Here is a 27,230-nt window from a genome sequence, read left to right on the forward strand (position 1 = left end):
TCGGGAGAAGCGAAGGTTGAGAGCCATGCGTCGTCCGAAACACAACCCAACCCAACCAAGCTTCTTGACATACCAATGTGTCGGAGGAAACACCGTACACCTGGCGACCTGGTCAGCGTGCACTGCACACGGCCTGCCACAGGAGTCGCTAGTGCGCAATGAGACAAGGATATCCCTGCCGACCAAACCCTCCCTAAACCGGACAACGCTGGGCCAATTGTGCGCCGCCCCATGGGCCGCCCGGTCGCAAACCTAGAATCTCTCGTGGCACCATTAGCACTGCAATGCAGTGCCTTAGACCACTGCGCCACCCGGGAGCCCTCTGATTTCCATTATTTGATGTTTTTTTTCACGTTCATTGTATATTCTGAGATTTTAGAGTATTTTGAAAATATTTTTAACAAGTGGGCATTGAGTTTTCAATATTGGTCAGGTATATCAGGAGGTCGTCTGCAAATAATATTAGTTTATATTCATGCTTACGAATACTGGTACCGGTTACATTTGGGTAATGTCAAATTCTTTCTGCAAGCGGTTCAATTGCCAGTGAAAACAGGAGGAGGGAGAGAGGACAACCATGTCTTGTGCCACTTTCTAAAGCAATTTCCTCAGATAATGTATTATTTGTGTATATTTTTGCTTAAGGACATTTATATAATCTTTTTATTACATTTATTATTCCAGCTGGAAAGTTGAAAGCTTCCAAATTTTGAATAGAAAAGGCCATTCAAGATGGTCTATCAATAATGCCATTTATCAGTAATGGCATTAACAGCCATTATTGATAAATCTATATCTTGTTTTTTAAGCCTTACTTCTGTAATATAGTAAATATCCTAAAGTTAGGCTATAAACTAATTCAACCTGAAAATGAGTAACACATCCATAGCCACATTTTGAGGTTACTGTAACAATACATTTCTTCTTATGCAATCATGTAAAGCATGCATGTTCAAGATAGAACCCATAGGTTATCACAGGTCAGTGGAGATCTTCACAATTGCTGTAATAATCTGCACAAAATCTTGAACGGTAGCAGTACTGGTAATGTATCTCAACTGCAATCCAGTATCATTTGGTTGTGCTATTAGATGAAGCACAGTGATATCACACTAATCTGCTGTATAAATAAACACAATATCTAACATTGTATTCCCATTTGAACTTTGCTGTGCCCTTAAATGGTTGAAAGCACAGTGACAGACATTTGGGTGACAATTTAACCAACAATCTGACATTGTTTTTCCATTGGAATTTGGTTGTGGTTTTACAGTAGATGGTTGAAAGCATCATGATAATACATTGGACATTTTACTAACTTTTGTATTTTTGAGTGGGTGACTATAGGTTGTAATCTCATTGATCAACGTCTCAACCAAATAGTACCCAATGATCTACTTTGAAATGACAGCGTGACCAGTGGGATTGGAAAGTAAATAAAAAACGTTTAGTATTTTGACTGATATCAGATGGGTGGTGGCACTTCTGCATCGGGTAGTGGTTCTATAAAAACAATTTGCTCTCTGGCTGCTTGCAGAGGTCAGAGAAATCGAAAGGTGTATTTATTGAAATTCTCTCTTGGAGGGCAAGGAGGAAAATTACGATATTGCATGTGAATGAGGCTGGCTGTAGCCTACGTGTCGTCTCTCCTTTTCTCTTTGTCCCTCCTCGATACTTAAGAATCAACCGAGCGCTATCCATCTGCTAGCATTCTGCTGCAAACCAGGATGAGCCACCAGCACAACAACCATCACTTCACGTTAATTTAACCTCTGTCTCTCTGACCCACCGGTCGGTCGCGGTCCATGCTTTGCCTGCCTGAGATGCGATTTCGTTCTCCCTTTTCCCGGAGACTATCGTCCGTTACGCCCCACTGAAAGAGCATGCCTGAGACCGGGGCGACGGGAGCAGCAGCTGCAGCTGCCAGTATCAGCTCATCCAACAGCAGAGACGGCACCGAGGGCTTTTGGCACAGACACCGATCGCAACGCGAGGGAGAAAAGACAGATCCAAGTGCTGCCTCCTCGCAGCAAACGTCCTCCGGTGTACTGGGTGAGCCCGTATTTCAAAGGGTCAGTTTGGCTTGTGGGCGGAAATGTAATGTAGTTAGAATTTCGGCGACGGGACGGGTAGATGCGACGGGAAACGAGACGAGCATTGGATCACAATATAGGACCGGCGCCGCACCGTCCTTTCGTCTTTTCAGGCACATGGCCACCATAGAAACAGCCCACATGTTATATTGTTTATAGAAGGATGTCTTTGTCCTTAAATGTCTCAGTATCATCGTCGCTGTCTCTAGGCTAGCCTACTAACACCCACTCCATATGTGTGTGTTGTAGGTTTGACATGTGGGAGGTTTAGCCTGTAATATCCAGCAACATTCTGGAATTACCATCCACTGTGCAAAAACTGGTTGAATCAGCGTTGTTTCCACGTCATTTCAACCCCCAAAATAGAAACGTGAGGACTTTGAATCAATGTGGAAAACTGATTGGATTTGTAAAAAGTCATCAACATAATTGCATTAATTTTTTCACCCAACTTTTAACCTAAATCCATCCAATGACATGGTGGGATGTTTTGTTGATTTCACCTTGTTTTCACTTCGGTGACAACTCAACCAAAAGTAAATTAAAAACTAGACGTTGAACTGATTTCTGTGCCCAATGGGCAGCATTTTATGGATTAGGGCTACTGTATTCTGAGTTTTCAAATGGTCTGGTTTTAACCGTTTACCACGAAAACGTAGGCCACACAGCCTGTTCAAACTAAAACGTATTTCCCACAATGACAGTTGAACATTTTGTTATTTAAATGAAGTATTTTGTCTAGAATCTTTGGCATTGTGCCCCCTTCTTCTATCAACCTATTGGGTCATATTTGTTTGAGATGTTGATCAATGAGATTACAATATTTATTTACCCATTCAAAAATAATTAGTTGAATTTCCAATGTGTTATCACTATGCTTTCAACCATCTAAAAGCATAAACACATTCCAATGGAAAAACAATATCTGATTTGAGTTAGTCACCCAAATGTCCATCATTGTGCTTTCAACCACTTTAAATAAGAATACAATGTCAGATGTTTTGTTTATTTATACAACATTTTATTGTGTTATCAGCGTGTTAATAGCAGAACCAAGTGGCCTGGATTGCAGTTGAGATGACATAAAAGTACAAGTGCAAGTCATCAATGCCTTTCGTGATTCTGCATTGATTATTACAGCAATTGTGAAGATCTCCACAGACCTGCTATGACCTATGCATGCAATCTTGAACATGCACACTTTATGTAATTACATAAGAAGACATTTCTAGTTACAGTAACCTCAATGTGGCCATTTTAATGTGGAATGTTAGCCTTAACTTTAGGCTATTTACTGTATTTAAAAAGTAATCTTGAATTGTGTTTGGTTGACAACGCAACCAAATATCAACATTTAAAGGCGATGTATCTACTGCTTTGATAGTTCCATCTGAGCCACTGTCTTAATCCCATTCTTTAACTTTTATTTGTGGTTGAGTTGGAGACATGATTCCAACATACAGTTTGTTAACTTGTCTAAATTAATAGGCTATTTATTGTATTTCAAAGTGATATTGAATTGTGTTTGGTTGTCAACGCAACCAAATATCAACATTTTAAAGGAGATTTGTCTTGTGTTTGGATAGTCGGTTCCATCTGTGCCACTGATTTCCAGTTTGTCTACAAATTAATAATTGATATGTTGGATTCATGTCTCCATCTCAACCCCCCAAAACGTTAAAGAATAGGGACTAAATCAAACTTTTTTAAATGTACTTTAAATAAAGTTTGAATTATTCCTTTTCTTTACCTTGATTTTGGGTTGAGATGGAGACTTGAATCCAACATATCAATTATTAATCTGTAGACAAACTGGAATTAAAGCCAGACTAAGTCAGTGTCACAGATGGAACTATCCAAGCAGAAGATACATCTCCTTCAAATATTGATATTTGGATGCGTTGACATCCGAACGCAATTCAATATCAGTATATATCATTACATTTGAAATCAACCAGAGCTTGAAACCCTAGGCCTATTTTATTGTCTATTTTTAGTTCAATTCTGGGTTGAATTGAAACCGATGTTGATGATTTTGCAAACGCTATACGGGCCCATTGTCTTACGTCAGATGGCATCACTCCTACGCGACACTCTTCCCTCATCCGATCTGTCTTGTAGGACATAGGATTCCCGAGCATCCGCTATTCCAAATTTTTAACTTAGTTCCTTATTTTTGATATCACTGCACTCCTGTATGACTCTATGAAATATGCAGAATAGCTAGCTAAATTATTACACAGCAGGGGTTCAAACTGAAGAACCCAGTTACTACATTTGAATATAAAATTTGATTTTATCAAACAAAATTATGCTACATTTTATCTCTGGGACCCTCGGGGTGACAGATCAGAGCAAGATTACTGAATGTAAGGACATTATTTACCTTCAGAGGTGAATACCGATTCCGTAGAGGTTAAGAGTGACTGTTGTCAGAAATCCGTCCGTAGATCAGCGTGTTTCTCTGCGATCGTTGGGATCAGCTGAGTGCAGCACAAGCTGAGCTGACGGGAGGCTATCACTGCAGAACAGGCAGCGCTAGCAGCTTCTTCGGAACTCATCAATTGTGATAAAATATTGTTGCTAAAGTAGCTTGCTAGCTTGTGGAGGAAACATTTGGTGTTCAGCATTGAGTGTGTGCTCTAGGTTAGCTTCCTATTAATTTCATATGAAGTGACTGGCTTAGAGCTACGTTAACAACCTAATGGAAAAATGTAAGCTAGTTGTCGTGCACATTGTCGAACTCCAGAAATACTGCTCTGTCAAGCACCAAACTTCTTCGCTAGATGTAGGCAACTAAGACTACCTCAGCAAAAAAATCTTCACAATCAATTACAGATTTATTGTTTTAGCATATATTAATTTGGACTATTTCAGGGTGATGTCGCCTAGGTAATATTTTCTAATGTTATGAAAACTCATTGTAGCCAAACTACTTTCGAGCTATCCCATTACCCTTTGCGAGATACAAGACAGATCAGTGCAGGCAGAATCAACGCATCATTGATGATATATGAGTGATAAAGTATGGTCACATGATTTGTTCTGTTAAACCTGCCCTTTGGAATGACTTTGAAGAAATTAATTTCTTCCTAAATGAATGAGAAGCAAGAGAGAAATAGGGAGAGAGGTGGAAGGAGGAGAGCGCATAATGTAGATGTGAGAAGGAATTCAACGTGGCTGCTATGAAACTGAACTGTTTATGTGTGATCAGGGATGTATTCATTCCGCCAATTCTGTTGAAAAACGTTTCTTAAACAGAAGGAAACTGAACAAAACGGGGATAAACATACCTGAATTTGTCCAATAGAAACTCTCATTTGCAACTGTTGGACTAATGATTACACCCACTATCAGATAGATGCAGGCAAAAGTGTGCAAGGCGGTATTGAATGTCATTGTCTGTCCATATGTCACTGCCTGTAACATCAAATTTGTCTCTCGACCTGTGCGCACCTACTTTGTAAACTTTCATTCATAGGCTAGGTTGTAGCAACCTCATGATGGGTATAGGAAAAATTTGAGTATCATGTAGTAGCCTAAACCTATCGCTGTTACATTGTAAATAAGTTATTTCTGTTTTTATATTTTATTTCTAAAAACCTGTTTTCCCTTGGTCATTATGGGTATTGTGTGTAGATTGATGAGGAAAATAAATAATTTCATCAATTTTAGAATAGGGCTATAACGTAACAAAATCTGGTAAAAGGCAAGGGGTCTGAACACTTTCCGAATGCACTGTACAAAGTAAAAGTGCCATACATCAAATTCCTTGTATTAAGCAAACAAGACGGCACGATTTCTTTTTCTTTTTTTTATATACGGTCAGCCAGGAGCACACTCCAACACTCAGACATAATTTACAAACACAGTATTTGTCTTTAGTGAGTGCACCAAATCAGAGACAGTAGGGATGACAAAGCTTTGTATTGATAGGTGTGTGAAATGCAGCATATTGCTGTCCTGCCCCAGCATTCAAAATGTAATGAGTACTTTTTGGTGTCAGGCAAAATGTTTTGGAGTAAGAAGTACATATTTTCTTTAGGAATGTAGTGGAGTAAAAGTAAAAGTTGTCAAAAATATAAGTAGTAAAGTACAGCTACAAAAAAAAAAGACTTAAGTAGTGCTTCAAAGTATTTTTAATTGGTTACTTTACACCACTGCAAAAACCTAATGACATCACTGTGCTTATCCTATCAACCAGTAGTCTTTGGTTAGGCTCCCTTACCTACTCTGGCTAGCTAGGGCCCCTTTCCAGACAGCCAGGACACACACTGCATCATTCTGCAGCAGGCAGCACAACCATTGGGGAAGGACGCTGTCTGTGCTCTGCTCTCTCTGCGGGCCCTCTGCCCAGACATATGAAAACAACTCTGTGCAGCTGAAGCGGTTCCCCAAATCTCCAGTTTCGGTTCTAACATGCAGTCATGACTGTATCCACAAAATAACACAGGCCCAGCGCCGAGTGCAGAATATGACCGATGTTGCAAATTCAAAAACAGGTTTATCCTGCTATGAGTAGGCTATAGGCTACCCATGCCAAATTAATTCATAAGTCCCACTGGGCACAAACTGGTTGAATCAACTATTGTGGAATCTACGAGGAAAATACATTGGATTTGAAAAAAGTAATCAACGTAAACTGTTTTGAGGGTGAAATTTCAACCATAGGATTATGTCATCGTGGTAACCAAATTTCAACATAGTATAAAATATGTTGAATTTGTTCCTTTAAAACATAAGAATTCAGACCCTTTGCTATGAGACTTGAAATTGAGCTCACGTCCATCCTGTTTCCATTGATCATCCTTGATGTTTTTACAACTTGATTGGAGTCCACCTGTGGTAAATTCAATTGATCGGACATGATTTGGAAAGGCACACACCTGCCTATATAAGGTCCCACAGTTGACAGTGCATGTCAAAGCAAAAACCAAGCTCGAAGGAATTGTCCGTAGAGCTCCGAGACAGGACTGTGGGGAAGGGAAACAAAACATTTCTGCAGCATTGAAGGTCCCGAAGAACACATTGGCCTCCATCATTCTTAAATGGAAGAAGTTTGGAAGCACCAACTCTTCCTAGAGCTGGCCAACCGGCCAAACTGAGCAATCTGGGGAGAAGGGCCTTGGTCAGGGAGGTGACCACGAACCTGATGGTCACTCTAACTGAGCTCCAGAGTTCCTCTGTGGAGATGGGAGAACCTTCCAGAAGGACAACCATCTCTGCAGCACTCCACCAATCAGGCCTTTAAGGTAGAGTGGCCAGATGGAAGCCACTCCTCAGTAAAAGGCACATGACAGCCCGCTTGGAGTTTGCCAAAAGGCACCTAAAGGACTCTCAGACCATGAGAAACAAGATTCTCTGATCTGATGAAACCAAGATTCAACTCTTTGGCCTGAATGCCAAGAGCCACGTCTGGAAGAACCTGGCACCATCCCTACTGTGCAGCGTGGCGGTGGCAGCATCATGCTGTGTGGATGTTTTTCAGTGGCAGGGATGGGAGACTATTCAGGATCAAGAGAAAGATGAACGGAGCAAATTACAGAGAGATCCTTGATGAAACCTGTTCTAGAGCGCACAGGACCTCAGACTGGGATGAAGATTCACCTTACAACAGAACAATGACCCTAAGCACACAGCCAAGACAACGCAGGAGTGGCTTCGGGACAAGTCTCAGAATGTCCTTGAGTGGCCCAGCCAGAGCCCGGACTTGAACGCGATCGAACATCTCTGGAGAGACTTGAAAATAGCTGTGCAGCGACGCTCCCCATCCAGCCTGACAGAGCTTGAGAGGATCTGCAGAGAAGAATGGGAGAAACTCCCCAAATACAGGTGTGCCAAACTTAGCGTCATACCAAAGAAGACTCAAGGTTGTAATCGCAGCCAAAGGTGCTTCAACAAAGTACTGAGAAAATCGTCTGAATACTTAGGTAAATGTGATATTTCCGTTTTTATTTTTAATATATTTGTAAACAAATTCTAGAAACCTGTTTTTGCTTTGTCATTATGGAGTATTGTATGTAGATTGAGGGGTGAAAAAACTATTTAATTCATTTTAGAATAAGGCTGTAACGTAACAAAATGTGGAAAAAGTCAAGGGGTCTGAATACTTTCTGAATGCACTGAACTTTTCATCAAGTTTGACAATTAAGTACTTTATCCACCACAGTACCTAAGTTCATTTCAAACCAGTGACTTTCACTTTTAATTTAGTAATTTTCTATTAAGGTATCTTTACTTTTACTCAAGTATGACAGCTCAGCTTTTTCCACCACTGTGTTTTTGATGTTTTAACAAGCAGTCTGGTGTACAACCTGGTTACAATGTCTTAGGAGAAGTGGTCATATTTTGTCAGGGTAACTAGCCTACAAACATAGTGTCACATCCTGATCTGTTTCACTTGTGCTTGTCTGCACCCCCTCCAGGTGTCACCCATCTTCCCCATTATCCCCTGGGTATTTATACCTGTGTTTTCTGTCTGTCTGTGCCAGTTCGTCTTGTTTCGTCAAGTGAACCAGCGTGTTGCTCCGTGCTCCTGCTTTTTCCTTTTTTCTGTTTTTTTTGCTAGTCCTCCCGGTTTTGACCCTTGCCTGCCTTCACTCTGAACCCGCCTGTCTGACCATACTGCCTGTCCTGACCTCGTGCCTGCATGCCATTCTGTACCTCCTGGATTCTGACCTCGTTATGATCTTTTGCCTGTCCACGACCATTCCCATGCCTGCCCCTTGGATTACAATAAATATCAGAGACTCTAACCATCTGCCTCCCGTGTCTGCATCTAGATCTCGTCCGTATTGGTTACAGTTGGCTAAGTCCATGATGAAGTAACTTTAGATACTATGAGCTGTGAGTGTATAAATATTTAGGTTAAAATGTAGGGACTGACTTATACTGATATTAGTCCTGCACCCATCGCTCTCTGTAAGTGTTACTATACACTGACTGTACAAAACATTAGGAACAAAGCTCTTTCCATGACATAGACTGACCAGATGAGTCCAGGTGAAAGTTATGATCTCTTATTGATGTCACATGTTAAATCCACTTCAATCAGTGTAGATGAAGAGTAGGAGACAAGTTAAAGAAGGATTTTTAAGCCTTGAGACATGGATTGTGTATGTCTGCCATTCATAGGGTAAATGGGCAAGACAACATGTAAGTTCTTTGAACAGGTCATGGTAGTACGCTCAACAGTTTCCCGTGTGTATCAAGAATGGTCCACCACCCAAAGGGCATCCAGCCAACTTGACACAACTCTGGGAATCATTGGAGTCAACATGGGACAGCATCCCTATGGAATGCTTGACACACCTTGTAGTGTCCATTCCCCAACGAATTGAGTGTTCTGAGGGCAAAAGGTGGTGCCAGTCAAATATTAGGAAGGTGTTCCTAATGTTTTGTACACTTCTTGTAGTCTATATTATGGGCTGTATTTCCCAGTTGGTTCATGGGGGAGAAGATAATTGGAGCTGGGGAGTCAGTGCAGACTTTCATCATGATTAACATGATATCACATAACTGTTTTCACACGTGTCAGTGTATTTCAGCGCCATACCGCCACACAGCATGTTGAGTCCTGATGCCTGATTTCCCCCTCAGCCCTGCTCTCTGTTTTAGCCGGGTGGGGAGGTTTGGATGTTTCTTCTCCATGTTTTAAGCAAGTCTTCCTAATCCTTTTTCAGTTAGCCTAAAGTAGCTTTAATCCATTAAGACACCGTCCTTTGTGACTTCACCCTCTTCAGTCCCCTCCCTCGTCCTCCACGTTAATTACATGTCCATCATATAACATAGTCATCTTAGGATGAGTCCCAAATGGTACCCTGTTCCCTATGCAGTCCACTACTTTTGACCAGGGTTGCCATTTGGTGCGTCTCCGTAGTTTCAGAAAGTATTGACCACTCTGCTCCAGTGCAGAGTGGTGGTGCTGATAAGATACAGATAGTTACAGTAGTGAAATCAGGGCATGGGTTTTATGGTGGATATTCATTCAACCAGAACACCAGTGGCTTTGTTTTGGTTGTTTGGAAGGGACATACATTATTGAAAAGTGAAAGGCAAGCAAAAGTTTCTGTGGAGTTTCCCTAACCTGATATAATAGGTATTGGTTGTGAAGAGGGTTACTCCTCTAAACATGGACTTGAACTGTGCTTATAACAAGTATATTTTGTAATTCCCATTGGGTTTACTGTATTTCTCTCTATAGATCAAGAGAAGCACTGATCTAAGCGATACTAGTCCCCAAGTTAAGACTAAACTCGAACACTCTTAGAGAACAAAATCTGAGCATGAGAGTGTGGAGCAAGGGAGTTTGCATATTGAGAAACTCCCCTCCTGTATTAAATGATCAGATCATGAGAAGGGTTTTCACTCTGCCACTCAAACAACCTCAGAAAGTGGCACTCAATCTATTCTGTGATCTCGGTGAGATAGGATGGGGGGTCAATTTTCGTCTGTGTAAACTTATTTAACAGAGTTTCTTTCTTCAGAACTCGGCATTAGTAAAGGCCCTTCTCCAAGTAAAATGTTGTAAAAGGAATAGGTCGGTATTTTGTCAATCGTGGATACCATTTTTATGTCTCTGTGTCCAGTGTAAAGGAAGCTAGATGTAGTTTCACAAGTCAGTGCTAACTCCTGTTAGCGCAATGACTGGAAGTCTACAGGAACACCTAGCATGCTAGCTGTTCTCATAGACTTCCAGTCATTGCACTAACGGTGGTTTGCAATTGTGCTAATGCTAGTTAGCAACTTCCTTCAAACTGCTAGGTAAAGTCCCCCCTTATCTCAGCTCACTGGTCACCATAGAGGCAGCCACCTGTAGCACACGCTCTAGCAGGTATATCTCTCTGGTCACCCCCAAAGCCAATTCCTCCTTTGGCCGTCTCTCCTTCCCGTTCTCTGCTGCCAATGACTGGAACAAACTACAAAAATCTCTGAAACTGGAAACACTTATCTCCCTCACTAGCTTTAAGCACCAGCTGTCAGAGCAGCTCACAGATCACTGCATCTGTACATAGCCCATCTATAATTTAGCTTAAACAACTACCGCTTCCCCTACTGTATTTATTTATTTATTTTGCTCCTTTGCGCCCCATTATTTCTATTTCTACTTTGCACTTTCTTCCACTACAAATCTACCATTCCAGTATTTTACTTACTATATTGTATTTATTTTGCCACCATGGCCTTTTTTGCCTTTACCTCCCTTATCTCACCTCATTTGCTCACATTGTATATAGACTTATTTTTCTACTCTATTATCGACTGTATGTTTGTTTTACTCCATGTGTAACTCCTCTGTGTTGTTGTATGTGTCGAACTGCTTTGCTTTATCTTGGCCAGGTCGCAATTGTAAATGAGAACTTGTTCTCAACTTGCCAACCTGGTTAAATAAAGGTGAAATAAAAATAAAATAAAACTGCATGCAGAGACATAACAATGGTATCGACAAGTTTATCTGACTCTGGGGAAGTAGATTTCCAAAATCCCGAACTATCCCTCTAAGCAGGGATATGCACTCTGTCTCAGCACACATCATCCACACACCCTTGGCACTGACAGGGATTCCACTTTCTCTTTCTCTCTTTTTACCCCTCAGCAAGGAGTCCTCCGCTCTGCTTTAAGCAGATTTAGACAGGTTCAATGTCACACAAGTTGGTTGAAATACACTCTTAGAAAGAAAGGAGCTATCTAGAACCCGTAGAGAGAAATAGTAATAGCGTCTTTTTGTAGGCACTAACTCCACCATGGTTTGTTGGACAAAGCCTTTGAGGACAATGTTTTTGTAGGATTTTTGGATAAATGCCAAAAATATGTTCTATGAGATCATCTTCATCCGCTTACATCACTTTTTGTGAATTTTATATAATAATAAAAAACAAATGACACACAGGCTTCATAATTCATAGTCATGTTAACTGACTGCTATTATCTCATAGAACCAAACGTATAAGATCTCCTAAGCCTGTGTTAACCTCAGACCTTAATTTTGTAATTTATTCCAAAACCTTATTCTTTCCCCATTCATTTTTCCCATAGGAATGGCTGAATGAACCAGAGTGAACTTATTTCCGGGTTTTAGGACTATAGGAGAACCCTTTGAAGAACCCTTTTTGGTTCCAGTTGGAACCCTTTCCACAGAGGGTTCTACCTGGAACTAAAAACGGTTGTACCTGGAACCACAAAGGTTTCTACCTGGAATCAAAAATGTCTCCTATGTGGACAGCCGAAGAACACTTTTTTTTCTAATAGTGTATGTAACAGATGTTGATCGTACTCTCCTTGCGTTGTGTTTTGTCCTAATATAATCAACCGAGCCAGTGGTCCCAATTGAGCATTATTTATTATCTGCTGTTGTTAAATAGGAAACAGCATGTTAGTTGTGCAGGGTTTGATGATGTTGATGGCCGTCGATGGTAAAATCCCTTGTATTACATTTTCATACTGGGACTAAACAAAATACAAAAATACAATACAAAATATAACATCTGTAAATACCTGTTAAATAGGAAACAGAACGTTAGTTGTGCAGGGCTTGATGATGTTGATGGCTGTTGAGGGTAAAATCTGTAGCATGAAAACAACTGTGTTAGCAGTGGGCTTATGTGACCAGCATGCTAGCTAACACACTTATATACAGCAATCATATACCAAAGCACATCCCAGAAAGCCCCTCAATCCCTAACAGGTACCATATACCCAAACATGTATATATCAGCAATGTACAGCAAACTTGTACACATTGTAAAATAGAAAACAGTATTCAGAACGTGACCTAGCATCACATTTTCATACTGGGGAGACCTGACGTTCGTGATCTCCCCCTATCTGCAAGCGGGGCCAATCACAACACGCCTTATTGTCATCACAATTGAACCAACCAATAAGAATGCTTGAACATTAAATACCACTTTCTTTAGAGGCAAGTGGAAGCACAACCAACCCTGTTACATGTACACCAACCCTCTGTGACAGCACTGAAAGGCAAAGCAATTTATGCAAAAGCATCAAACTCACCAGCACATTTGTAGAAGCAAGAACCAACACTTTTTACTGTAGACATTGCAGTAGACATTCTATTCTATTCAATTCTATCTGACCCTATTTTACTCTAACGTCACAATACGGTGTAGAGTATTCGATTTGGCTACTGGGGAGCAAGAAGACCCCCAGCTTCACAACAAAAACATTGACAAATATGTGCTGTTTTCAAGGGATTGTTAAATAAATGTTATAGCTAACTATTTGGTTTTAATATCATCACCGCATGAAGAGCATGGTCAGAACTACACTATCATCAGAGTTATACATCAAGTAAAATAATGCTTTTCATGATCAGTAAACATCAATTGATCATGTCATTTAAGATACATGAGGGTAGCCTATCCATTTACACCGGTAAATCCTCGTCCTGGTCAAGTTGTCAGTCCGACTTCTGTCAACACCACTGTAGATGGCAAGCAAATTAAACTATATTTGGAAATAGCTGGCCATCTAGTGTATCCCCTGAAAGTTAGCTTCTTAACTAGCCATATTGACGTGATCTGTTATTAGTTAGCTAGCTAATTTGACATCGTCCATCAATCAATGTAGCATATCATGTCTGTCAGAAGCAATCGTAATTAAACACTCTTAAAAACAATGTTGAAAAGGGGATAATGTTAGCTAACTTCACTAGGTAGGCCTACGGTGGTTGGAGAAAAAAGTACATTAGGTATAATTACCACTATTTTAAGCCAACTGTACAAAGTTTCTACCAGTAGCTTGCAAAGAAAACATCAGCTAACAGTACATCGGCAAATGCGCCTTTCTACTGCTAATATTGAGAGATATCGTGAGGCTACCCCACTGAGCTATAATAAGAATGTTCTACCCTCTCATATCTGAATGGTGGCCAATATTGAGAGATATCTTAAGGCTACTCACACATATCTGAAATTACATGATCAATTGATGTTTACTGATCATGAAAAGCATGCAGTTACTTGCTGTATAACTCTGATGATAGAGCTAAATTTGGAATAATCTGAAATTTGTAGTTCTGACTACGCTCTTCAAGAGGTGATGATATTATAACCCAATAGTTCATATTTATTTAACAATCCCTTGAAAACAATGTGCAGTTGCCAATTGAGGGTCTCCTAGCCCCCCAGCAGGCAAATCGGACACTCTGTGCCTTATTGTGACGTTTTATTGATAATGACCTATTAACAGACTTCTCCTCTCATAGCACCATAGACTACTGCTTTATAGGAGAAGCACAGTGATGTTTTTGACATTTTAACAGCCAGTCAATTGCACAACCTGGTTACAATGCCTTATGAGAAGTGATCATATATTGTCAGGGTAACAAGAGCCTACAAACTAGCCTGCATAGTGTGTATAGCTTACACTTGGGCTAAATCCATGATGAAGTAGCTATAGATATTATGAGGTATACTTAGGTTAACATTTAGGTCTACATTAAAGGGCACTTCATTGAATATAACAGGCGTTTAAAATTCAGTATTGGTGCACAATTTCTACTTACAAGTATCAAAGGGAAGCAAATTTCATGGAACGACCCAAAGACCGGGTAGATTAAAGATAGCAGTTGCTGTGCAGTCTATGGGACATATTTAGGGATGATGAGAGTATTTGTGAGCAACCTGGTGGGGCCCTCCAGCAGTATCTACCTATGTATGCCCATTCTCTGTCTCAAGTTGCTGTCTTGTGTTTCTAGCGTTCTTCCAGAGATGAAAAATGCAAGAGTGGAACTAGTCATACATTTATCTTGTCTGTCTGAGGGTGAAATCTAGTCAGCCTGCCTTTTACTCAAGAGCCTGTGGTTATGATTTTGACTGGCTTGTGGATGCATGTGGACTCTGTTCCTAAAAGTTAGGTCTATTCTAGACATGAGAAATGTTTGCATTTCATCTATAAACATCCACCTTGCCAATACAGAGAGGCTTTTGAATGTCTTTCTTGAGCATGTCACCCTGTGATCGCTGCCTGCAGAGTCAACACTGCTGCACTTTGGTGTGTGTAATAGATATTGCAATTCTCATGGAAACTGAGAATCCCTCTCCTTTATCCTCCCTGTGTACTGAGCAGGGGGGATTTTTGTTGTTGTTGCTAAGCAAGGCCAGTAGAAGTACAATGGCTATGGAGCCATGCAGAGGAAGGCTGTTTTTAGCATCAGTCATGACATGGGGAATATCACCAGATCAGCTCCTCTCTACTCTCTACTCTACCCTCTGCCGAAGGGCTTTTTAGTTAGCCTACAGGGGAGAGGAACACTTTCTGGTCCATTTTCAGGCATTAGTGTTTCAGCACCAGTTCATCACTGTCTCTCCTCTTTTCCTAATTGGTTATTCCAAAAATAGATTACAGTTTCAGTTCTGAATACGTTTTATATTTGTGGTAAATGAGCAGTGGAGATAAAAAACCCCCCACATGCAATCATATTAGTTATCTTTCGGTGCAAAGGCAAAGTGATTAAAACACAGTTGCTAACCAAACTCCTCGCTGTGGTTCTTATGCCACTTTTGACCCCTCAGCAGAACTAAAACAAGAGGGTCGCCTGCCACTGTGCAGTGTTGCATGAGAACCTCTCACAAATAGGCTGTCAAGAAAATGCAGTGCAACACCTTCTCTGCACCTGACATTTCCACTTTAGAAATGTGTCTAAGTGTTTTTGTCTTATGTTGATGTCTTCAGAATTGCGTCAATACAGGACTAAAATCGAATCCTACTACTAAGATTGAATCCTGACACTCGTCAGATGTGGCAGGGCTTGCAAACTATCACGGATTACAAAGGGAAATCCAGCCGCGTGCTGCTGAGTAACGCAAGCCCACCAGATGAGCCAAATGCCTTCTATGCTCGCTTCAAGCCAAGCAACACTGATTATCAAGGTAAGTAACACGGATTATCAGGACCCGTACTCAGAGCATGCGCTAATCAGCTAGCAAATGTCTTCACTGACATTTTCAACCTCTCCCTGACACAGTCTGTAATACCCACATATTTCAAGCAGACCACCCTAGTCCCCGTGCCCAAGAATGCCAAGGTAACCTGACTAAATGACTATAGCCCGTAGCACTCACATCTGTATCCATGAAATGCTTTGAAAGGCTGGTCGTGGCTCACATCAACACCATCATCCCAGACACCCTGGACCCACACTATTTCGCATACCGCCCCAACAGATCCACAGATCAAGCAATCTCTATTGCACTCCACACTTCCCTTTCCCATCTGGACAAAGGAACACCTATGTGAGAATGCTGTTCATTGACTACAGCTCAGCGTTCAACACCATAGTTCCCTCGAAGCTCATCACTAAGCTAAGGACCCTGGGATTAAACACCTCCCTCTGCAATTGGATACTGGACATTCTGACTGGCCGCCCCAAAGTGGTGAGGGGTGGCAACAACACATCCACCACGCTGACCCTCAAAACGGGGCCCCTCGGGGGTATGTGCTTATTCCCCTCCTGTACTCCCTGCTCACCCACAACTGTGTGCCGCCATGAAGTTTGCTGACGACACGAGGGTGGTAGGTCTGATCACGGACGACAATGAGGCAGCCTACAGGGAGGAGGTCAGAGACCTGGCAGTGTGGTGACAGGACAACAACCTCTCTCTCTCACTGTCAGCAAGCCAAAGGAGCTGATCGTGGACTACAGGAAACGGAGGGCTGAGCACACCCCCATTCACATCGACAGAGCCGTAGTGGAGATGGCCGAAGAGCTTCAAGTTCCTCGGTGTCCACATCACTAAGGACCTATCATGGTCCAAACACACCAACACAGTCGTGAAGAGGGCACGAGATTTATGGCCTGTAATTTCTACATCCTCAGGATATCGATCTGCCTGGGAACCGTCCATGAACATGTACTGTATCTACCACTACAATAGGACCTTTCTACAGATAAAACCCAGGCCTGTAATAGCAGTGATAAGAGCTCGAGATCAGCAGCCCAATTACTGACTGTAGTGACCCACTGCCATTATTATTGACATCCACATCCTCAAAGACATCACATAGATATCATTACTACGGTATAGGGCATCAGTCTCAGCACGGATATGAGGGTTAGGGTTTCTGGATATACAGTATGATACTATGCGTCACTATAGTATGTGTGATACAGTGTGTGCGAGTTAAAAGCGGATATTAGATCTAGAATGACTTTCTATAAATAGATATTCTGTTATCATCAGTGTGGTTGTACAGTATGGAGATGAGCGTTGCCCAGAGGCATAGCACAGCAGCAGTTTGGCAATTTTAACTAATTCATCAGGAGAGTGAATGTGAAATGTTCTCTCTTCTCTTAGACAGAAATAAAATTATTACGAATCTGGATTAAGTCACTACTAGACAGTCTGTCATCTCATCGCTGGTCTACCATAGTATTACATTACATCATATTGAGTAAAATGTACCATGTTATTTGACTGTTAGAGCCACGGGCTATACACATGAAAATGCAGTAAAGGGTGTAAATATGTAATATTGTAGTAAAAAGAGTTATGTGATTCCTTATTGACCTTATGAGAAGTAAACCGATGAGATGTGAAATGAGAGAGGTGAAATAAGGGACACAAACAATGCCCAGCTAGCACATATCGTTCTGAGAACCATATCTTTCTTAGGTGGGAATTTCAGTACTTCAGCTTAATGTTTCCTACAGGTTTCCTCATGGTTCTATTTAAAGTAATGTTCTCACATTTTTCAGAGAATATTTTAAGAAACAATGTTCTTCTGTGGGAATTTCAACACATTAGCATCACGACCCTGCCTGGCTCACAGCAAGAACTTTACCTTTTTCAAATGCAATTTTCTTGTCTGCTTGTTTTAGCAATTACAAAACTACATTTAAAAAAAGTACAACATGTCTAAAGATTACTTTTCAACATTGCCTACTCCCGAGCGGTCTCACTACTTAGAAAAACATAATATTGTAGGACATTGGTCACCAACCGGTCGATCAGCTGCACTGTATGCCCGGCGAGGTGTTCCCATTTTGAACCATTTCATGTGTCTGAAGCAGTGTTGTGTTCGAGACCACTTAAAGCAAGACCGATTTCAAGACAGGAACAAATAGATTTGGAGTCAAGACCAAGTCCAGAGGGGGGCGAGGCCGAGTCAAGACCGAGACCGGGAGGGGGACAAGAGGTCTGAGGCCCAGTCAAGACCGAGACCAGAAAAAAACTCAAGACCATGATTGTAATTTTGTCAAATTGTCCAGTATTTCTGTGTTCATATTTCAGAACAACATATGAATTCTTAAGTCATTCATAATAGTGAAAAAATGCATGCTGAGGGAAAATAGAGCCACTATACAAATTATTACTAACCCAAACACAGTGGGGAAGAATGGGCCTTCTACGCCTTCAGAGAAGGGATAAGTATTTATAAAATATTAACAATAATAATATTTTCAATGTTCTGATTTAATCGCTTCAGTTTTTGTTGGAAAGGAAAGGGTTAACACTGAAGAGGAAAAAAAGATCCAATCAGGATTTTTCTTTGCTAGTCTCTGGGGAGCTAAATCTAGTCAGCCTTTGGCTAGGCCATCAGAAGCTAGATAGAAGTCATTTGCCATTCAACTGTAATAGGGCAACAATTTGGAGTGACTGTGAAATCAACCAATCACATTTTGACTTAATGTGGGACTGTTTTTACAAAAACGTATGGATACTTCTGCCTTCTCGAAGGCCAACCGGTCTCTGCGCAATAAGCTAGCAGTAGTTTTCCCATGGTCTAGTTAACTAGTTTTTGTTGTCAGCTAGTTTTCAGCGGCTGCAGCAGGTGTTATCAAAGAGGATGTTGTTGCTAATTTGTTAGCTTCTCCCATTTCAAGAATAACGTTAAAAAAAAAGTTACGTTTCAAATGATCTGGTGAGTGGAACTGTGTTTTTTTTTTAAATTGCAGCTCGCTAGCTGTTGTTAGCCATCTCTTTGAAAATAACTTATGTGTGTGAAACATTGTTGCATTCAAACATTAGGTCACCAATTATTTTGTGTGCTAAAGGTGACATGTTCTTTGCAATGAAGTAATTATGTAAGTTCTTATTGGGAAATGCTTAATGGTACTGTTTTTGAATTCTTATGATTGGGACCTACTGGCTTATTACTGTATGTATATCCTTTAACATCATGCTCTGTGTGATTGCGGTCTTTCTGTCGGCCCTATGCAGTGGTGTATTGGTCCCTGGAGAAGTGGGAATACTCAAATTTTTGCCAAAAAGATCCCAGATGGCCCACCCAGCGAAGGAAAGGCACCCTGTGTGAAAATCATGTTTTCCAATTTTTTTTAACGAGTTTTCACATATATTTTTGGGGATTTTCACTTTCATTTCAAACTTTTTTGTAATAGAAAAAAAATACAAAAGTGTGATGTTCTAAGTCCACAGCAATACTTAAGCCACATCAATTTGATTGGGCTTAATTTGATTTTGACTCAGAGAGTGATCTTGACTCAGAAAAGGTTGGTGACCACTGGGCTTCCCTCATACACCTTTTCATGACAATTCTAGCAGCCACTTGAGTGAGTGCTAGATAGCTACCGTCCGGAACATTAAGCTAGCCAAGATCAACAACACAAACGGACTATACAGCTACAAGTAGTGAGTTGAGTTACAAACAGACTGTACTAAACAAGTTAAATGTCTTACCTGTGATTACATGTTTTCTATACACTTAGCTACGTGTAGCCTACTTGGACACAGCATCCCCACATTTCCCACTCTCTCAAACGAATAGCCTAACTCTTTTCGCAGGCTCTATTTCCCTATGTGGGAGAATTGCGAACCGTAGGTCAGTTATTTTTGACCTGGCTAGATGTACAGTGCCTTCGGAAAGTATTCAGACCCCTTGACTTTTTCCACATTTTACAGCCTTATTCTAAAATGGATAAAACTAAAATATCCTCAGCAATCTACACACAATACCCCAGAATGACAAAGCAAAAACAGGTTTTTAGAAATGTTTGCAAATGTATATATATTTTTTTTAAAGATTATTTGCATAAGTATTCAGACCCTTTGCTATGACGCTCAGGTGCGTCTTGAATCCATTGATCATCCTTGAGACGTTTCTACGGCTTGATTGGAGTCCACCTATGGTAAATTCAATTGATTGGACATGATTTGGAAATGCACACGCCTGTCTATATAAGGTCCCACAGTTGACAGTGCATGTCAGAGCAAAAACCAAGCCATGAGGTCGAAGGAATTGTCCATGGAGATCCATACAGGATTTTGTCAAGGCATTGATCTCGGGAAGGGTACCAAAACATTTCTGCAGCATTGAAGGTGCCCAAGCACACAGTGGCCTCCATCATTCTTAAATGGAAGAAGTTTGGAAGCACCAACTCTTCCTAGAGCTGGCCGCCCGGCCAAACTGAGCAATCGGGGAAGAAGGGCCTTGGTCAGGGAGGTAACCAAGAACCCGATGGTCACTCTGACAGAGCTCTAGAGTTCCAATGTGGAGATGGGAGAACCTTCCAGAAGGACAACCATCTCTGCAGCACTCCACCAATCAGGCCTTTAAGGTAGAGTGGCCAGATGGAAGCCACTCCTCAGTAAAAGGCACATGACAGCCCACTTGGAGTTTGCCAAAAGGCACCTAAAGACTCTCAGACCATGAGAAACAAGATTCTCTGATCTGATGAAACCAAGATTCAACTCTTTGGCCTGAATGTCAAGCGTCACATGTGGAGGAAACCTTGCACCATCCTTACGGTGAAGCATGGTGGTGGCAGCATCATGCCGTGTGGATGGTTTTCAGCGGCAGGGAATGGGAGACGAGTCAAGATTGAGACAAAGATGAACGGAGCAAAGTACAGAGTTCCTTAATGAAAACTTGCTCCAGAGCACTCAGGACCTCAGACTGGGGTGACAGTTTACCTACCAACAGGACAACCAACCTAAGCACACAGCAAAGAAAATGCAGGAGTGGCTTCGGGACAAGTCTCTGAGTAGCCTAGCCAGAGCCCGGACTTGAACTCAAATTAACATCTCTGGAGAGACCTGAAAATAGCTGTGCAGCAACTCTCCCCATCCAACCTGACTGAGCTTGAGAGGATCTGCAGAGAAGAATGGGAGAAACTCCCCAAAGCCAAGCTTGTAGCGTCATACCCAAGAAGACTCAAGGCTGTAATAGCTGCCAAAGGTGCTTCAACAAAGTACTGAGTAAAGGGTCTGAATACTTATGTAAATGTGATATTTCAGTTTTTATTTTTTATAAATCAGTTTCTGTACATTGAACAACACAGCAGCTTCTCGACATGTTTTGTTATTTCTGTATAACCAAAAACAACGAAGTTGCCTCTTACAGTAGGGCTCAATAGGAAAGAACGTTGGTTTTTGCCCAATTTGTGGGCGTGGTCGAGGGGAATTCCTTATTATTGTGTGAATACCTTCCGGGACTATAAAAACACAACAAAACATTGACGTCCAAAGAACATTATAAGAATTCATTTAAAAACATTAACATTCTGTTTGCTGCATCAACAAAACTCTCTGTCCTCTATCTTGGTAAGTGTGCTCAAGTGTGGTGGCAGCACTTACTAATTGGCCTCAGCTGATCTTAATCAGTGCTTGTTTCCTTTGAAAGGGGGGCTGATTGAATAGACAAAAAGGATCAGCTTTGTGTGAATTAAAAAAAAACATGGAGCAGTGGACTAATTTCATTGATAGAGAACAGAAGATCATAGGTTCAAATCTCCCTGATGCCACAATAATAAAAACAATGTTTGCATCATTAATGCTCATGCAAATGAATTTCCATGTGTGCTTAAGAGTTCAAAGCAGTTCATCCAAACTAAGCTAGCAGTGTTATTAAAAATCTTTTTTTCAGAATACTATTTTAATAACTTTTTTAAAAACCTATCAATTCCATTCTCAGAATGTTAATAAAATCTCGCAGGAAAACTTTCAGGGAACCATAGTAAAACATTCTCAGAACCTCCCTGCAACCTAAAAATGAACGTTCTCAGAACATTTAAATAACTTTCTGTTTTACCAGTCAGGAAACGTATGGCTTCGTTCCCAGAACCAATGGGAAACCAAAAACGTACGTTCACACAACTTCCAAGGAACTAAATGTGCTAGCTGGGTACATTGTAATTGTGGGTTTTTTTACTCACTGTAACCTAATAATATATATATATATATATATATATATATATATATATATATATATATAGAGAGAGAGAGAGAGAGAGAGAGAGAGAGAGAGAGAGAGAGAGAGAGAGAGAGAGAGAGAGAGAGAGAGAGAGAGAGAGAGAGAGAGAGAGAGAGAGAGAGAGAGAGAGAGAGAGAGAGAGAGAGAGAGAGAGAGAGAGAGAGAGAGAGAGAGAGAGAGAGAGAGAGAGAGAGAGAGAGAGAGAGAGAGAGATGAGATTTTCAATTCTTTATATAGATAATACACTAGTAGGTCTTTGCCTCAAAATGCTAATAGTCCCACTGGGCACAGACCTCAGTTCAACATCTAGTTTTGATTTACATTTGAAATCAACAACAAATGTCACCATGTCGTTGGATTTAGATTAAAAGTTGGGTGAAATAAAAATGAAATGCCCTTGCGTTGACGACTTTTTGCAAATCCAATCAGTTTTCTACGTCATAGATTTTTGGGGGTTGAAATTATGTGGAAACAATGTTGATTGAACCAGTTTTTGCCCAGTGGGGTGTCAGTCTGAAGTGGGTCAGTGCCTCCAACGCTAATGCCCTCTCTTTAAGCATCTTACTGAAAGACTGCTTGTGCTTGGTTTAGTTCTGCTCACCTCCTTCGGTACCCTTTGGTTTCCTTACGTTTTTTTGTTGTTTGAGAAACACATCAAAAACCTATACCTCCTTTTTTATGAAAATGTTTTCAACTGTAGGTTATATCTCACGACTTTTCCCTTCTGTAAATTCCCTCTCTTGAGTTAGGGTTATCGCATCAGACTTAATAGTTCAGACCCCACCCAGTCAGTTATCTCCCCCAGTGATTTGTCTATAGGCGCACAACTTCACGTAACAAAAAATTGTGCTACATCTTGCAATGCCCAAACGGCCTTGCATCGTCATGGTTGTACTGTTGATCTGGTAAATCCTGTATCCCTTTGTTGCTGTGGTCATTAGAGGATCTTCCTCTTGTGTTTGGGGGCTTTCGCTGTGACCACTGTGGAACACGGCTGTTCGTTGGAGTTGGACACACAAAAGCTGCTATTCATTAACTATATTCAGAGCCACTCGCTTATTAATCCCCATTCATCACAATGGCCAATTCAGCCAGTTAGATAACCAGCAGTCTGTGGATCTGGGAAGAAGTCTGTATGGAGTTGTGTGAAAGGGGCTCCGCTCCACACTGGCACTCTTTGATGATTGTTACCTGGATGAATAGAAGGCATTGTGGCTCTGGCACTTTACTGTTCAGACTCCACCTTATACTGCTGCTCTTCACTGTCTGATCTGGCCAACTCTTCTTTATACAGTGTAATATACCGTGTTGAAGGTCACACTCAGTTACGTTCTTGAACCCCCATTTTCTATTGACAAAATATACTGTTGTTGAACTAGCACAAATTAGTGAAAGGCTTTAAAACCTTAAGAGCCCCACATTTTGAGAGAGAGCCGGAGGGAGAGAGAGAGGGAGAGAGAGGGGGGAGAGCGAGAGAGAGAGAGGGGGCAAGAGAGAGAGAGAGCGCGAGAGGGGGGCGGGCGAGAGAACGATAGGGGGCAGGTGAGAGGGGGAGCGAGCAGGGGCGAGCGAGAGAGAGAGGGGGCGGGAGAGGGGGCGAGAGAGAGAGAGAGAGGGGCGGGCGAGAGAGAGAGAGCGAGAGAGGAATTATAGGAACAGAAGACCTTCTAATTAAAGAAATGAGCATGATCAGATAATTTGGCTAGAGAGGGTCGAGAGAGAGGGGGGGCAGGCGAGGGAGCGAGAAGGGGAGCAAGAGAGAGAGGGGCGGGCGAGGGAGCGATAGGGGGCGTGTGAGAGGGGGAGCGAGAGGGGTGGGCGAGAGCAAGAGAGGGGGGGCGGGTGAGAGCAAGAGAGGGGGGGCGAGAGAGGGAGCGAGAGGGGGGGCGAGAGAGGGAGCGAGAGGGGCGGGCGAGAGAGCAAGAGAGAGGGGGCGGGCGAGGGAGCGAGAGGGGGCGGGCGGGAGCAGGCGGGCGAGAGGGGGCGGGCAAGAGAGGGGGCGAGAGAGGTATTATAGGAACAGAAGACCTTCTAATTGAAGAAATGAGCATGATCAGATAATTTGGCCCAGAAACAGAGTGAGAGGGGGCGGGCGAGAGAGGAGATGAGAGAGGGTCAAGAGAGAGAGGGGGCGAGCGAGGGAGCGAGAAGGGGAGCGAGAGAGAGGGGCGGGCGAGGGAGCGAGAGGGGGAGGGAGAGAGAGAGAGAGGGCGAGAGCGAGAGGGGGCGAGCGAGGGAGCGAGGGGGGGTGAGCGAGAGGGGGCGGGTGGGAGAGGAATTATAGGAACAGAAGAACTTCTAATTGAAGAAATGAGCATGATTAGATAATTTGGCCCAGAAACAGAGCAGATATTCTTAATGGGATCATTGCTATTACACTGTACTGGTATTGTGGCTGTGGACATGGTTGTCAGTCATACAGAATCACGTTAGTACATAGGGTAGTGCTGAATCCCAAATCAGTGGGCAGCTGTCCAGCTCTTTCAGATCTTCAGCGTAGTGCCTAAAGGGCTAGGGCTGGTTTTGGGTTTTAGAATGGGGTTCGGGATATGTCATTCCTCCAAAACCAGCCCATGAGAAACACGTGCCGCTTAAAGCAGTTCCACACACTCCCTTCCCCCTGGTCTGCCTGTGAGGAAATACAGTCACTGTTGCTAGGAGGAATATGGGATAAGATAGAACATTAACATGCTGACTACACTGGGCACGCGCGTGTGCCATCAAAGGCTTGTTGATTTTATCCATCCACACCAGACACGATCAGGACACACAGGTTGAAATATCAAAATGAACTCTGAACCAACAATTTAATTTGGGGACAGTTCGAAAAACATGAAACATTCATGGACATTTAGCTAGCTAGTTTGCTGTTGCTAGCTAATTTGTTGTTGCTAGCTAATTTGTCCTGGGATATAAACATTGGGTTATTTTACCTGAAATGCACAAGGTCCTTTTTTTCCTTGATCTTTGTAGAATTTTGACCCATTTTGAGTCACACAAAAAAAGGTGTGTTCTCTACTCCAACAATTAATCCACAGATAAAAGGGGAAACTTAGTTAGTTAGTTTCTAATGATCTCTTCTTCTGTGGACTTTTTAAGGTGCATTACCACCACCAACTGGAGTGTGGACCTCAGTTCAGCTTTCAATCTCCCACGTGGGTATATGCTCCTAAAAACCAATGAGGAGATGGGAGAGGCGGGACTTGAAGCGCTTAAAGCGTAAAAAATAGAACAAAGTTCTATTTTAGCGCCAAACTACGCAAACATGTGCGAGCAGTTTGGATGAAATAATTGAATAACATGCATGTGTAAATGTATTTTGCAACGCTCACACACGTAACGCGAGTGGTGGGGTCAGCATGTAACTCACCCTAGAGGTGTTTCTGTGTGAGAGTTCTGAATCCTATATTTAGACTCTATTGTTAATATGTGGTCTAAAATTCCATGGATTGACAGAGAAGACATTTTTTGGGGGTCACTACATAACATATACTTGAAAAAGTCCCAGCAGAACCTATTTGTAGTTTATGAATGCTGTTATGAATGTGTAATAAACATGTTATGAACAGTTCCTGGTTCATGAACGCACATTTATGTAGTCAGAATTTTGTTATAAATGTGTATTAAGCAGTTAGTTTCAGGTCTGTTTTGCAGTATGAATATGAACAGTTTTTCAGGTCTGTTTAGTCAAAGTTGACATCCCATCTGTGTTGTCGTGTGTATCCAGTAATTTAGTATGTGACATGTTGGCGTTGCACAGCGCATCACGCTCTGGATATAGACACCATGAAAGCACCCCTAAAGCTTGTTCACATGTTCTGACCCACCCCCTGAGCTGACCCCCAGGATTCAATATGATGCTCTCAACCACTTATTATACTCTGAAGTGTCTGTGAATACAGCTAATCCACAGAAACCTGAGCTGTAGTGCTCAGAGAGTGATAGGATTTCAAGTCTCAGTGAAAGTGAATTACTTTGGCTGATGTCACTGCAAGATTCTTAGCTAACATGTAAACTATCCTACTTGTTTACATGTAGACCTAGGCCTCAACATTTTACTTTTTAAACTACTGTAGCCTATGTAACCATTATTTGAAGTGAACTTACTGTAGCAGTGGGAGGTGGGGAGGAGGTTGAGGTTAGTGAATTTACATGTTTGTTTGCATTTCCTTCAGCATTACCACCCCCCCCAAAAAAATTCTACATCAAGCTCTTTCCTCGAGAGGACTTACAATAATACATTATATTCCATTTAGTCCTATGCCTTGCTTTTCTATTATTATATTGTTTCTATCTATATATTATTATTATATATACAGCACCAGTCAAAAGTTTGGACACCCCTTTCTCATTCCAGGTTTTTTTATTATTGTTACTATTTTCTACATTGTAGAATAATAGTGAAGACATCAAGACTAAGAAATAACATATGGAATCATATAGAAAACAAAAAAGGGTTAAACAAATCAAGATATATTTTATTTGTGTGGTTATTCAAAGTAGCCACCCTTTGCCTTGATGCCAGCTTTGAAGAATTTAAAATATATTTTGATTTGTTTAACACGTTTTTGGTTACTACATGATTCCATATGTGTTATTTCATAGTTTTGATGTTTTCGCTATTATCCTAATCCAGGCACTTGTCATCTCCCGTCTGGATTACTGAAACTCGCTGTTGGCGGGGCTTCCTGCCTGTGCCATCAAACCCCTACAACTCATCCAGAACGCCGCAGCCCGTCTGGTGTTCAACCTTCCCAAGTTCTCTCACGTCACCCCGCTCCTCCGCACACTCCACTGGCTTCCAGTTGAAGCTCGCATCTGCTACAAGACCATGGTGCTTGAGGGGAACGGCACCTCCATACCTTCAGGCTCTGATCAGTCCCTGATCAGTCCCTGATCAGTCCCAGTGATTGACAGCGGAGTCAATCACCACCTTCCGGAGACACCTGAAACCCCACCTCTTTA

At 41.8% G+C, this 27,230-nt stretch overlaps 1 pseudogene; it reads left to right on the plus strand.

Annotated features, from left to right (window-relative positions):
• The first annotated feature begins 1,429 nt into the window (after positions 1–1,429).
• Positions 1,430–27,230, plus strand: part of LOC106583966 (anoctamin-8-like) — a 66,063-nt pseudogene continuing 40,262 nt past the window's right edge.

This window comes from Salmo salar, chromosome ssa23 (genome assembly GCF_905237065.1).
Source record: "Salmo salar chromosome ssa23, Ssal_v3.1, whole genome shotgun sequence".
Classification (NCBI taxonomy): Eukaryota; Metazoa; Chordata; class Actinopteri; order Salmoniformes; family Salmonidae; genus Salmo; species Salmo salar.